General features: G+C 45.2%; 1 protein-coding gene across 8 annotated transcripts in view; it reads right to left on the reverse strand.

Annotated features, from left to right (window-relative positions):
• Positions 1-13,911, reverse strand: part of zhx3b (zinc fingers and homeoboxes 3b) — a 128,511-nt gene extending 114,600 nt beyond the window's left edge. For 7 of the 8 annotated variants that reach the window (XM_072243077.1, XM_072243001.1, XM_072243057.1 and 4 more), the window contains exon 1: positions 13,611-13,911. The gene's annotated coding sequence lies outside the window, so the exon portion shown is untranslated. The remainder of the gene's footprint in view (positions 1-13,610) is intronic. The other variant, XM_072243066.1, reaches the window with a different exon arrangement.
• Between the last annotated feature and the right edge of the window lie 1,490 nt (positions 13,912-15,401).

Raw genomic sequence — 15,401 nt, forward strand, 5'->3', positions numbered from 1 at the left:
TCAATGCATGAAAAGCATGCAGACGTGTTGTTCACTTGTTGTTCAGACCAAATATCAGAATGGGAAAGAACGTGATCTAAGTCACTCTCACCATGGATTAATTGTTGGTGACAGACAAGGTGATTTGAGTATCTGAAAAACTGCTGGCCTCCTGGGGATTTTCACATACAGTCTCTTGAGTTCGCAGAGAATGATGAAAAAACAGAAAAAAATAAATCAGAGAGTGTCTTTTCTGTGGGTGAAAACATAGAACATAGAAATTTACAGCACATTACAGGCTCTTCAGCCCACAATGTTGTGCCGACCATGTAACCTACTCCAGAGACTGTCTAGAATTTCCCTAGCACATAGCCCTCTATTTTTCTAAGCTCCGTGTACCTATCTAAGAGACTCTTAAAAGACCCTATTGTATCTGCCTCCACGACCATCGCCAGCAGTGCATTCCACGCACTCACCACTCTCTGCATAAAAAACTTACCCCTGTCATCTCCTCTGAAGCTACTTACAAGCACCTTAAAACTATGCCCTCTCGTGCTAGCCATTTCAGCCCTGGGAAAAAACCTCTAACTATCCACACGATCAATGCCTCTCATCATCTTATACACCTCTGTCAGGTCACCTCTCATCCTCTGTCGCTCCAAGGAGAAAAGACCAAGTTCACTCAACCTATTCTCATAAGGTGCGCCTTCCAATCCAGGCAACATCCTTGTCAATCTCCTCTGCACTCTCTCTATAGTATCCACATCCTTCCTGCAGTAAGGTGACCAGAACTGAACACAGTACTCCAAGTGGGGTCTGACCAAGGTCTTATATAGCTGTAATGCCTTGTTAATGAGAGAGGTCAGAGAAAAATGACCAGACTGGTTCAAGCTGACAGGAAGGCAACAGTAATTCAAGTATCCTAGCGTTACAACAGTGGTGTGCAGAAGGACATCTCAAAATGAACAAGACGTTGAACATTGAAGTGGATGGGCTACAACTCCTGAAATGTTGGGAGCAGGTATGACGAGGGCACTGTAACATGCCCACAGTCTCAGCCTAGGATGGGTTATATGAAATGTTATCATCAATGCAATGTGCTGCTAAGCTTCTTTCCCCCCACAGCAAAGGCAAAAATGAGCTAAATATTACAGATTAGCTTTATTTCTTACACAAACACCCAAACATTGAAACATACAGTGAATTGCAGCAATTGAGTCAAATCTAATCAGCAAGTATTATGCTGGGAGCAGCCCACAAGTGTCACCATGCCTACGGCACCTCCATAGCATGCCCCCAACTCACTAATCCTAATCCTTATCTTTGGAATGTGGGAGGAAACCAGAGCACCCAAAGGATACGCAACACAGTTCTGGAAAGAATGTACAAAGTCCTCACAGTGACTGGAATTGAACATAAGAAATATGAGCAGGAGTAGGCCATCCGGCCCATCGAGCCTGCCCCACCATTCAATAAGATTATGGCTGATCTGTCCGTAAACTCAGCTCCATCGACCTGCCTTTTCCCCATAACCCTCAATTCCCTTACTATGTAAAAACCTATCTAACTGCATCTTAAATATATTTAGTGAAGAAGCCTCAACTGCTTCCCTGGGCAAAGAATTCCACAGATTCACCACTCTCTGGGAAAAACAGTTTTTCCTCATCTCCGTCCTAAATCTTCTCCCCTGAATCTTGAGGCAATGTCCCCTAGTTCTAGTCTCATCTACCAATGGAAACAACTTTCCTACTTCTATCTTATCTATCCCTTTCAAAATTTTATATGTTTCTACAAGATCCCCTCTCATTCTTCTGAATTGAACCCTAATCTTAGAGCTGGTGCCGTAAAGCACTGAGCTAACCACCATGCCACCATGCCACACAGTGATACAGTCATCGTAGCGTCATTGGTTACTAATTTCAGGAAGCAGGATGTGCTGTGCACACGCTTTTTCTTACACCAACGGTCCTGAGTTTGAGAGGGTTGAGGGTGTCAATCCTGAGAGTAAACATCAGCAAGAGTTTGTCCTCTCCTGAGATACCTTGGCCAAGAAGGCCCACCTATGCCTCTACTTCCTTAGGAAGCTAAAGAAATTTGGCACACCCTGTTGACCTTTACTGACTTTTATCAATACATCATGAAAAATATCCTATTTGGATAGATTATGGCTTGGTTATGCATCTGCTCTGCCTATGACCACAAGAAACTGCAGAAAGTTGTGGACATCACAGAAACCAGGACTCACCTCCATAGGTTCTGTCTACACATCTCATTGCCTCTGTAAAGAAGCAAATGTAATCAAAACCCCGGACATTCCTTCTTTTCCCCACTCTCATTGATCAGAAGATACAAAAGAAAGTACATACCACCAAGCTCAAGGACAGCTTCTATCCCACTATTATAAAATTATTGATCAGTCCCTAGTACGACAAGATGGACTCTCAACCTAACAATCTGATTTAATTATGGCTTTGCACCATATTTTCTGCTTATACTGCACTTTCTCAGTAACTGTAACACTTCATTCTGAATAAGCATGCTATCATTTCTTCCCCTCCCACTCCATGGTCCCATTTTCTGCCCTATATCACCATTGCACCCAACTCAGTAACTTCATTCTGCATTCTGTTTTTGTTTTCCCTTGATTTGATTTGACGCAAACAACGCATTTCACTGCAACACAAACAAAATGCTGGAGGAAATCAGCAGGTTAGGCAGCCTCTGTGGAAGTGTCAACGATAAAGGGCCAAGCCTGCGAAGGAAGGGGGAAGACGCCAGAATAAAAAGGTGGGGGGAGGGAAGAAGGTTAGTTAGAAGGTGACAGATGAAGCCAGTTGGGTAGGAAAGATTAAGGGCCGGAGAAGAAGGAATCTGACAGGAGAGAAGAAAGGACCATAGGAGAAAGGGAAGGAGGAGAGGACACAGGGGGAAGTGATAGGCTGGTGAGAAGAGATAAAAGTTCGGAGTGGGGAACTGAGGAAGGGGAGGGCGGGAAGAAAAGGGAATTTGTTTACCAGAAGGAGAAATCAATATTCATGCCATCAGGTTGGAGGCTACCCAGACAGAATATAAAGTGTTACTCCTCCACCCTGAGGGTGGCCTCCTCTTGGCATATGAGAAGGCCAGGGACTGACATGTCATAACGGGAACCGGAACCGGAATTAAGAAGTTTGGCCACCGAGAAATCCCACTTGTGCTGGGTGGGGCAGATGTGCTCAACGAAGCAGTGTCCCAATTTACCATGGGGCTCACCAATGTAGAGGAGGCCACATCAGGAGCACCGGACACGATGGGTGTGCAGTAGCAAAATAAATCTAACCTTGAACGATATGGTCTATATGGACGGCAGGTAAAACAAGTTTTTCATGTACCTTGGTACTTGTGACAATAATAAAACCAACAGTTAGGTAACTGGTTACTGTAAATGCCCCTAGCTTAGGTGGGTAGCAAGATAATAAGGGAGCGTGCACTGGAATTGATGAGGGATTTAAGACAGTAGTCAGATTAGTGCATTTGGGTGGTGTAAACACAGTGAGCTGAAAGCACCAATTCTGCGCTGAGCGACTCTATAATTTGAGACAGTAGAGAGAATTGAAAAACTTTTCCACAAGCCAAATTACAGTCGGCCCTCCGTATCCGCGGGTCAAAAATATTCGAAAAAAAATTCCAGAAAGTTCCAAAAAGCAAAACTTGAATTTGCCGCACGCCGAGCACTACGCTTAATCCACGCGAATGAAGTGATGTGTAGGCATACCCTGCTGTAGCCTCCCGCCATTTCACAGATCCTCAGTCTCTCTCCAGCACTCGTCGTTTGAGCATTGTTCGCCTCACGTCTCGTTCATTCGCTATTTGTGTTGTGAGCGAGAGGAAGGAGTTTAAGGCTCGTAAGGGACGGCTGGCTGGTTACGTAAAGCGCTACAGCTCAAGAACTTAAAGCTCACGGGAGAATCGGCATCGGCTGGTGCTGAGGCAGCGTCAGTGTTCCCAGAAGAGCTACGATGGTTGCGTCTGTACTGAACATGTACAGACTTTTTTTCTTGTCATTATTCCCTAAACAATACAGTGTAACAACTATTTACATTGTATTAGGTATTATAAGTAATCTAGAGATGATTTAAAGTATATGGGAGGATGTGCGTAGGTTATATGCAAATACTACACCTTTTATATACGGGACTTGAGCATCTGCAGATTTTGGTATCCGCGGGGGGTCCTGGAACCAATCCCCCGCAGATACCAAGGGACGACTGTACCCACAACCCACCCAGCAAACTGCCTTTTCCAATAGCTCCCTTCTGGAAAGCTCTATAGGGCTACTGTAACAAAAACTTCATGTCATTTTAAAAGTTTCTTGCCCTAGGCAGTTAATCTGATCAACCATGCTAGTTAGACCCGCCCCCACCCCCAACCCCGCACTCCCCATCTATTACCTCCATCACTGTACAGTAAACACTCTAAACCACTTTTGATAATGCTGTTTACAATGTAAATACATGTTGGTATTTATGTATATTTTATTCCATATCTGTACATCTAACATTATTTATATATAATTCTTTATAATTATTGAATGTTGTCATTTACTGTTGCAGGTCACACTCTGCCAACGTGCAACAGAAAACTCATAGAAACATAGAAAATAGGTACAGGAGTAGGCCGTTCGGTCCTTCGAGCCTGCACCGCTAGTCAGTGTGATCATATCTGATCATCCAACTCAGAACCCTGTACCAGCCTTCCCTCCATACCCCCTGATCCCTTTAGCCACAAGGGCCATATCTAACTCCCTCTTAAATATAGCCAATGAACTGGCCTCAAATGTTTCCTGTGGCAGAGAATTCCACAGATTCACCACTCTCTGTGTGAAGAAGTTTTTCCTAATCTCGGTCCTAAAAGGCTTCCCCTTTATCCTCAAACTGTGACCCCTCGTTCTGGACTTCCCCAACATCGGGAACAATCTTCCTGCAAAATTCCTAATACATCTCACTGTATATGGCAAATAAATTTATTTTTTTTATCTGCACCCCCCCCACCACTTTAAAAAAAATCAAAGTTTTGGCCCTCCTCCACTACGGCCCGAAATCTTAAACTGGTGAGCAAGAGTAATTTGAATCTGACGTCATTTCTGTAGTGATTTAAAACATTGCATGAAATAGAAAACAGCTGGAAGTGTGTTTAATTACGTTACTGGAATGCATCAATAAAAATCGCACCAATTGACCAGGCAGCTGAGATTTTTAAACAGCTTTTCTTTAAAAGGCAAATGCCAAATCAGCTGGAAAAAGTAAGCATCAAGCTTGTAAACAGCCAGGGTATTGCGAATACATTTCTGAATGGACAAGGAACCAACCCGTGAACACTAACTCACTATTTTTGCTCGCACACACAAACACATATATATGTACACACACACAAGTATGTGTATATGGAGGCAGCACAGTAGCATAGTGATTAGCACAACACTTTACAGTACAGGTGACACGGGTTCATTTCCCGCCACTGCCTGTGAAGGGTCTGCATGTTTTCCCCTTGGCTGAGTGGGTTTCCTCCCACAGTCCAAAGACATGTCGGAGATGTACCAGTTGCTACGTTAACTGTCATTGTAAATTGACCCATGACTACGCTATAATTAAATCGGGGGATTGTTGGGCGCTGTGGCTCGAAGGGCCGGAAGGGTCTATTCTGCATTCTATCTCAATAAATAAACACACACACGTGCACACATACACTAATATACACAGTGCCTATAAAAAGTATTCACCCCCCCCCAAACATTGAATCATAGTGGATGTAATTTGACCTTTTTGATACTGATCAACAGTAAAAGGCTCTTTCATGTCAACGTGAAAACAGATCTCGACAAAATTATCTAAGTAAATTACAAATAGAAAACACAAAATGATTGTATGCATAGGAATGCACCTCCCCCACCCTTTAATATGACACTGCAAATCATCATTCGTGCAGCCAATTGGTTTTAGAGGTCATATAATTAGTTAAATTGGGATATGTTTTTGGAGACTTGTATGCTGTAAATCTGCCTAGAGCAGGCCGTTCTCAAAAACTGTGACCGTGCAAGAAGGGGACTTGTGAGGGAGGGCACCAGGAGAGCTATGACAATTCTGGAGGAGTTACGAGCTTCAATGACTGAGATGGGACAGACTGCACATACAACAACTGTTGCCCAGGTGCTTCACCAATCGCAGCTTTATGGGAGAGTAGCAAAGAGAAAGCCACTGTTGAAAAATACTCACATGAAATCTTGGCTAGTGTTTGCCGGAAAGCATGTGGGAGACTCTGAAGTCAGCTGGAAGAAGGTTCTATGATCTGATGAAATCAAAATTGAGCCTTTTGGCCATCAGACTAAACACTACGTCAAACACCACACATAATCAAGAACACACCATCCCTACTGTAAAGCACGGTGGTGGCTGCATCATGCTGTGGGGATGTTTCACTGCAGCAGGGCCTGGAAGGCTTGTGAAGGTAGAGGGTAAAATGAATACAGCAAAATACAGGGAAATCCTGATACAGTCTGCAAGAGAAATGCAACTTGGGAGAAGATTTGCTTTCCAGCAAGACAATGACCCTAAGCATAAAGCCAAAGCTACAAAGGAATGACTTAAAACAATAAAGTCCTGGAGTGGCCAAGTCAAAAGTCTAGACCTCAGTCCAATTGAGAATTTGTGGTTGAACTTGAAAAGGGCTGTTCATTCATGATCCCCATGCAATCTGACAGAGCTTGAGCAGTTTTGTAAAGAAGAATGGAGAAAAATTGCAGTGTCCAGATGTGCAAAGCTGATAGAGACCTACCCACACAGACTCAAGGCTGTAATTGCTGCCAAAGGTACATCTACTAAGTACTGACTTGAAGGGGGTGAATACTTATGCAATCAATTATTTTGTGTTTATATTCATAATTAATTTAGATCAATTTGTAGAGATCTGTTTTCACTTTGACATGAGCCTTTTTCTATCGATCTGTGTCAAAAAAAGTCAAAATAAATGCACTATGATTCAATGTTGTAAAACAATAAAACATGAAAACTTCCAAGGGGGAGTGAATACCTTTTATAGGCACTGTATATGTATGTATTGTGTGCGCGCGCACGCGCGAGTGTGTGTATACACACACACATAGACATATACACAAAGCATATTTCAGCCATTTCTTATTGTAATTTCTGGTTTTTGATGTATTGCACCATACTAACTATACCACTGCTGCAAACAACAATTTTCGACTGCAGCTCGAGGCTGTGCCCAGCAGTTCACTGGAAAGCCTGCACAACCAGAAAGCCTCAGCTGATTCTCAAGCAAGAGTTGTTGGTAAGCATGCCTATTTCCACGGCCTATTCCCCAAGGAACATGAGCCAAGCCACCAAAGAGAGGAAATAAATCCCAGCCCTTTAATTCATCAAAGTGACTTCATCTCACTCCACATGGGCATCCAATTCATACACAAGTTTCTTGTGGTTTACAGATACACTTCGATTGTTCACACAAAAATCACACACACACACAAATCTGCTGTTCAAACGCAGGCTGTGAACAGACATTTTGCCTCAAATTAGCTCGAAGGTGACATCATGAAGTTCTGTTCCAGTAATAACTCTCTGGGGGTAGATGCGGGGGAAGGGGGATGGGGAAGGGATGGTGCAGCTCACACAAGCAATGCTCTGTGAAGTGACAGCAGGAGAGTACGGGTCACCAAAAAATATCCAGATCCAGCAACAAACTCCACCCCTCCCCAACTCCCCAAGTCCTACAGAGTCGCTATGAACCACAAAGAGTCAGAAACAAACAGAACCACGGTGCTTCACACACACACACACACAGCGCAAATAGCGTGACTGAAACATACCACCGAACATGGTGGTACACCTCCATTTTACGTAGGGTTCTGGGGAAACTATAATTCATTGAGTTCCTTGTCCCTACAGACCAGAATTACAAGCTAAAACAACAATATGTCATGCATATCTATTTATTTTGGGTTCTTTTTAAAAGAGCCAGAAACAGCAGCCTTGTGCAATTCTGATGATAAGTGCCGATCCAGAATGCCTGCCCCCTCAAGGCCTGTCCTTGCATGCAAGCAACAAACAAGTCAGTCGACAAACTCAGCAGGTCGGACAGCGTTTGCTGAGAGGAACGGTCGACACTTCGGGCTGACGATTCCGGATAAAGGATTTCAGCCTGAAATATCAACAATTCTTCCCCCACCCTGCTCCCAGAGACACTGCATGTCCCACTGCGTTACTCCAGCACACTGTCAGTTGCTGTAGGTTCCAGTATCTACAGCCTCGTATCTCTTCCCTTGCAACCCAAACAAAGTGTGCAAGGTTACCCAAGAATGAATTTTTTTTTTCAAAAAAGGCAGGTTTTGGCAATCTAGAATTAAAGCAGAAAATGCTGAAAGCACCCAGCAGGTCAGGCAGTTCACATCAGACTGAAGGACCTTTGACTGGAAGTGGAATTTGAATATTATTGTCACATGTGCCGAGATACAGTTATAAGCTTCTCTTTATACAGATCAAATTAGTACACTGAGGTACAAGAAGGTAAAATAGTAACAGAATGCAGAATAAAGTGTGACCGCTACGGAGCAGGTAGGCAATGAGGTACAAGATAGTAATGAGATAGATTGTGAGGCCAAGAGTCCATGTTAATGTATTAGAAATGATCTGAAATGAATTCTGCTTCTCTTTGTACAGATACTGGCTGACTAGCTGAGTGAACCCAGCTCAGTGAGGTCCCCTCTGATTCTTCTGAACTCCAGCGAGTACAGGCCCAGAACCATCAAACACTACTCCCCACCCCCACCCCATAGGTTAACCCTTTCATCCCAGGATCACTCGTGAACCTCCTCTGTAACATCCCAACGAATCTTGTGAAAGTCGGCCGGATATGCCCGCATCTGTGTTCACTCTCCAAAGATTCTGCCTGACATTATTAAATATTTTAAGGATCTCATGTTTTTGTGAGTGGTGGGATGGAAACGCGTCTCTACCACAGGTGGTGTAAGGCGCTCCTTTCCTCTGTTAGCCTGCAGCCACCTTTGGGCAAGGCGTAGAATCTGCTCAGCCCCCAGATCAGGGTCATGTGAAGTCATGGGAGCAGGTGGTGGATGGTCACATGAGCAGTTGGTGCATATCACAAGTCCCCGTTACGTGACCACTGACACCAGGCAGACAATCTCTGAAGAGTACTGATAATGCTGGGGTCACCCGTCCAAATGAAGGCAATGGCAAACTACTTCTGTAGAAATATTTACCAAGAAATATAATGGTCATGGAAAGACCATGAACGCCCACGTCATACGACACGGCACATAACGAATGAACATGTTTAACATTTTCTAGTTATTAACTTTCCTTCTCCTCCTCCCTAGCCACAACCGCTTTTTCAGAGTTTCAGAGTACAACAAGCGAAGATATGAATACACAAACAAGATGCTGGAAATCCAAAGTACCACATACAAGATGCTGGAGGAACTCAGCAGGTCATGCAGCATCTATGGAAAAGAGTGAACAGTCAATGTTTCGTGCCGAGACCCTTCTTCAGGACTGAAACATCCACTGTTTACTCTTTTCCATAGATGCTGCCTGGCCTGAGGAGTTCCTTCAGCATTTTATGGATACACAAGGCTCTTAAGAGTTATGGAACCACAGTAGGTATGATTCAGGTAAAATACAAGGTAACTACAATCCAACTGAACAATATGATAAGAGGCACAGATCGAATAGACAGCCAGAGACTTTCTCCCAGGGCAGAAATGGGGCTAATATGAGGGGCATAACTTTAATGTTGGGGGAAGTCAGAGGTGAGTTCTTCACACCGCGAGTGGTGCATGCGTGGAATGAACTACAGGGGTGCTAGTAGAGGCAGGTACACTAGGGACAATTAAAATACTCAGGTACGAGGGGAGGCTTAGATTGATCCCTGAGAAGATTAAATGGTTGGCACAATATTGTGGGCCAGAGGGCCTGTACTGTGCTGTTACATCCTATGTTCTAATATGATAAGCTCAGAGATCTGGCCATCTTGTGTTGGATTAAAATAAGAACAGCATCTATCATGTCTCCCATCCCTTACTTTACCTTAAAGACACTATTCAAAGGCATGGATCCTACGAACAGGCAGACTGAAGATTGTCACAAGGCAAGTCTTGTGTCTTTATCCCAAAAGAAAGCACTGCAGGCCCAAATAACTGAAGAGCAATTTGGGAATCAACTCTGTCAGGATTCATCATTGTCCTGATGGAGGGCTTCCATCCAAAACATTGCCTACTTATTCTTTTTCACAGATGCTACCGGACCTGCTGAGTTCCTCTCGCATTTTGTCTGCTGCTCTAGACTTTCGGCATCTGCAGAATCTCTTGCTTTATATGAGTTTCTCCCAATTTCGAAGTCACCGGGACACAAAGTGAATTTTAAATACACCAGTCTCCCAAAAGGTGATTTTTCAAAAATATTTTGAGATGAATGAAGCAGATGTAACAGGGGATGGAGAGAGGTCGAAACATGGTGAGCTGTCAAAGGAACTTGGGCTGGGCAGAGACAAGCAGTGGTTGGAGTCTGACTGAGGAAAGTGACAAGAGGAAGATGAATATTGAATTGATGAGGTTAAGGAAGGGAAGAAGATGTGGGTGAGAGGAAGAAAAACAAGATGTGAATGAAGGGGGAAAACTGAGAGAAAGAGAGGGAGAAAGCAGAGAGGGAGGGGCTGAGTGAGACAGGGGGAGGCTGGGAGAGAGGGGCAGAGAGAGAGGGGGGTCGGGGGAAGGGGGAAGACAGGGGAGAGGCAGGGTGGAGAGAGGGCAGAGGGAGAGAGGGGGGTCAGAGGGAGAATGGGAGGGGCTGAGGGCAAGAGGATGAGGGAGGAGAGGGTGAAGGGGGGAGAGGGAGAGGCGGAGGAGTTGGGAGTGGGGGGTTGTTGGTATTGGGGTGGGGTTCCAGAGTGGGAGAGGGGGGGGTTCTGGTGAGGGGGGTTTGGGAGTGAAGAGTTTTGGGATTGTGGGGCTGGGAGAGGGGTGGTGTTCTGCAGTGGGAGGGTGGGGGGGTTGGGATTGCAGGGTTTTGGGAGAGGGGTGGTGTTCTGGAGTGGGGGGGGATTTACAGTGAGGGGGGGGTGTTCCAGAGTGTGAGAGGGGTGTGTTCCAGAGTGGGAGAGGGGTGGTGTTCCGGAGTGGGAGAGGGGTGGTGTTCTGGAGTGGGGCGGGTTGTGAGCGGGGGGTGGGTCGGGAGTGGGGAATTGGGGAGGTTGGGATTGTGGGGTTTGGGAGAGGGGTGGTATCCTGGAGTGGGAGGGCGGGGTTCCAGAGTGGGAGAGGGGCAGGGTTCCGGAATGGGAGATGGAAGGGTTTCTGGAGTGGGAGGCTCGGGGGGGGGGTGCAGACAGGGAGAGGGAGGGAGAGGGCAAAGAGAGAGGGGGAGAGGCAGAGGGGGCGGAGGCCGAGTGAGGGGGAGAGGGGGTGAGGGATGTAACAGTGGATTAAAATACACGAGAGGCAGTATTGACTGTGTACGTGTAGTGTGTGTGTGTGTGTGTACACACACATGCACACACAGGAGAGAAGGTATTATATTCACCGAGGTGAATATGCCAGTTTAGGTGAAAAGTCCGGTCCCAAAATTTGACTGTCCATTTTCTCCAAAGATGCTGCCTGACCTGCTTGAGTTCCTCCTGGATTCTGTTTGTTGCCACATGAAACCACCCATTTGCTTTATCGTCTATTTTTTTTTAATCCAATTTAAACCATACCCCTCCTAAACAGAAATAACTGCACTGTAGGTCAAACCCAAAGGCAGTCATGTATGGGATCTGGGCTAAACCCTCATCACATTAAAATTTTCCATGGGAAACGGGGCTGGTGTCAGCCACGAGATCAACCTTCTGCCCTGCCTCCCACAGATGGAATGACTTTGTTACTCGGCTGCTGGCCGAAGACTATCCACAGGAGGGTGGGGAGAGGCCAGGGTCCTGACTAGAGCGAAGTACTCAACCTCCGGACTGCCCCATCTAACAACCAACCAATGTTAACTGCAGGGTACAACGGGCCCACCATCTCCCTCCTTTTCTTTGTATGACCGGTGAATAGGATTGGGGGCTTCATGGACAACTTACAACACGCACATAAGATTTTGCGCTGGCATGGAACTCCATGTTCTGAAAAGATACATTTGCCATCTGCCTGAGCCCAGTCAAATTGCTGCATTCTCCTGTACACCTGTATACTGGAAATGGCATTAAACAATCTTGAATCTCGGAAAGCTCATTTATTTTGATTTAATGGAGTGTAGCAATTTGACTTAGTGGGAAGAGGGAGGGCTCTGTATATCAACAAATAAATGTATTTATAGATCCTGTTTAATTTTTTTTTAAAAAAACAGGATGAAGATGTAACTATTTCAGCATCTTTGCCCGTCTGTCAATAAGTTTCAACTTGCGCTACTTATAACGAAAGCTTTTAAAGTTGCTGCAAACATCCGTTTCTCCGCGACACTCCTAAAGCTGGGTGACTAGGGTCTGCCCAACAGCCTTATGAGTCACTGGTGTTTTAAGACGCATGTGCAGTTAAGGAAATCCTTTTCAGTCTTGATTTACAGTAGGCCAACGCAAAAAAAGAAAGAAAACAAAGAAACGAACCCTGTCCCTTTAAAAAAAAGTTATCAAATTGGATGTTGTCTAATTCGAGAAATCCGTGAACCGGCTTATAAAAAATTAGGACTTTCAAAACAAATTATGTCCATTTTGGAAAGTAAAAGTCATTGTTTTTTTTAAGTCTAATATGATTTTTAAAGGTAGAATGTATTTTAAGGTGCCACGATTTATACATTACCAGCCTAAAATTAATGCTAAAAACAACTGTGCCATTACGATTTCTGATCAACACAACTGTGCGTGGAGCAAGAGAGAGAGAGAAAAATGTGCGTGTGCGGAATGGAGCATTCTGGCAAACCGCAGACTGTCCCTTCAAATAGGCTGAATGAACAGTCATCTCAGCTCTGGCCAGTTGCAGCCCCAGTCAACATCGCCGCAATTTTTTTTATTTCCCTTCTCAACTCCATTCATATATATCATCACAGTTTGTAAATAAAAAGGGAACCGGGTGGGAGAGAAGAGTGTCAAATCCTACTCCGGCAGTCATGGGGACATTCTTAATAAATGCAATTTAATCTGCTTTTTTTCTCCTCTCCCAAAAGGTCCAAGGGGAGGGGTGAGTGAAAAGGAAATAAAGAGATTGCAGTAGGGCAGGCCTAGTGTGCTGCTACAACACACACACACACTCTCTCTCTCTCTCTCTCAAGTTGTTGAAGCAATGGGAGACGGTAATGGAACGGAACATTACATTTCACCCCTTTGGTTCGTTACCGTGTGTGTCTCCCCTGGTTGCGGACGTGCCGCCATTTTATTTGGGTTACTTTTCTCCCTGGGTCTTACTGCCTCTTTTTAAAAAATAAAACAACCAGATTCAAGCCAGGACGAGGGGAGACAACAGGAGGAGAGGGGCAAGGAAGGCGAACTGGCAACATTGTAGGGCGTTCTAGAACGTGGCAACAATCGGGCGCCTAGGAACACAATGTAGCAATTGAAAGTAGCAAATCAGCGGCCGCTTCCCCACCGCAACTCACCGCTCGGCGATCCAGCCACTGCCTCCTCCTCTTTCCTGGGGTTTCTGTCTTATATTTATTTTCAACTGCCCCCCCTCTTCAATTGGAGAGAGACCCTCTTTTCATCCGATCGCCGCTGTATTTTCTCCTTCCCCGTGTTTTCCCCCTGCCTCGTCGCATAAAATCAGTAATAATGTTAATTTTACTCGTATTTTTTAAAGACGTACACACACTCCCTCTGTCTCTTACTCAGAGGGCGAAGGACGAAACGAAAACGATACGATTCACACATACAACCAAATCAACCCCATCGGACGCTAGAACGCTGACACACGTGATGGCAACGTCACCAACTCTTGCGAACGATGCAAAATACTTTGGAAGTTCCTCACTCTGGGGGTTTTAAGTAGAAGGGGAATTCGGGACGGCTCCTGGGACGTCAGCACTGGGTTGGGGGCAGAGTCTTACATACAAAATCTGTCTCTGCATGTCTACCTACATTCAAATTCCGCGTTTTCCGACCCAGCAGAAACACGACAAAAACGCTTTAACTTCCATCTAATCGCCTTTCAGAATGATGTAAAAATCCTCATACAGGATGCCCTCCTGATATTTCTAAAATGCCACAACTGTTGCTGCCTCTGCGGCATTCCAATGCACTTCACTCTGGCAGTCAAATGTCATGAGCGGCGCGTCTTTGTAAAACAAAAACACGTCAGTCATTTTACAAAGGAGTTGCCTTTGGTCCTGTTGAACTGCCGCTTGCGAGTGAAGGTGGTATTTGCCGGAGGGTTCGACTGCGCAGCCGGAGAGTGTGCTGCGAGTTTGAAATGAGCGCCTTGTACCTGTGATTCCTGTTGCCGCTGGTCCCGTTCAGCTGAGTGGCTGATGATCGCTTTCTCTCCAAGTGGCTGACGGTAATCTCTCTTCCCCCCCCCCCCCGCCCTTGTTTCTGTCTGTCTGATTCTCCCTCTCCCTGATTCTCTCTCTCGCTCTCGCTCGTTGCTAAGATACCATTGATTCCCCTTCTTCCTCTCCAACTGACTTCAAACTACCATCACTAACTGCGGGAATTCAAGATTGTTCAATGTCATTTCCAGCACACAAGTGGAAAGGAGGACGAACTAGTTGTAACTCCGGATCCAGTGCAGCACAAAAAAACACAATAAGATAAGGAGCACAATAATAGTAAAAAAAAAGACACAATACATATAATATCTTATATACATAGTTTGATTGCATGTCAGTTGAGGCACAGGAATGTCTGCACGTAAGGTGCCTCCGTCAGGAAATGGTAAGAGTAGCGGTGGTGGTGGCGGGGTGGGTTAGTGGATAGAGGTGTTGATCAGCCTTACTGCTTGGGGAAGTAACTGCTTTTGAGTCTGGTGGTCCTGGTGAGAATGCTACACTGTCCCCTCCCTGATGGGAGTAGGGCAAACAGTCCATGAGCGGGATTCTTCGTGATGTTGCTGGCTCTTTTCCAGCACCTTTCTGTATAGATGTCCTTGATGGTGGATAGGCTGGTGCCGGAGATGGGTTGTGCAGTTTTGACTGTTGTAGAACCTTCCTGACTGTCACCGTGCAATTTCTGTACCGAATAATCGCTTTTAAGTCCTTTTGCACCCCCTTTGACACAGAATCGCAAGTATTATCTGCTCCAAGTGTCCCCATTTTCCTGTCCGGTCCCCTTCGCCCTCACTCTAATTTTACGGTTTGTATCTGTTTGAGGAAAGGGGCGGGAAATCATTATCAGGGAAATCTTTGTGACAAGCGTATTATGTGTCAAAGTGCAGAAAGAAACGCGCACATTTT

This window comes from Mobula birostris, chromosome 2 (genome assembly GCF_030028105.1).
Source record: "Mobula birostris isolate sMobBir1 chromosome 2, sMobBir1.hap1, whole genome shotgun sequence".
Taxonomy (NCBI): domain Eukaryota; kingdom Metazoa; phylum Chordata; class Chondrichthyes; order Myliobatiformes; family Myliobatidae; genus Mobula; species Mobula birostris.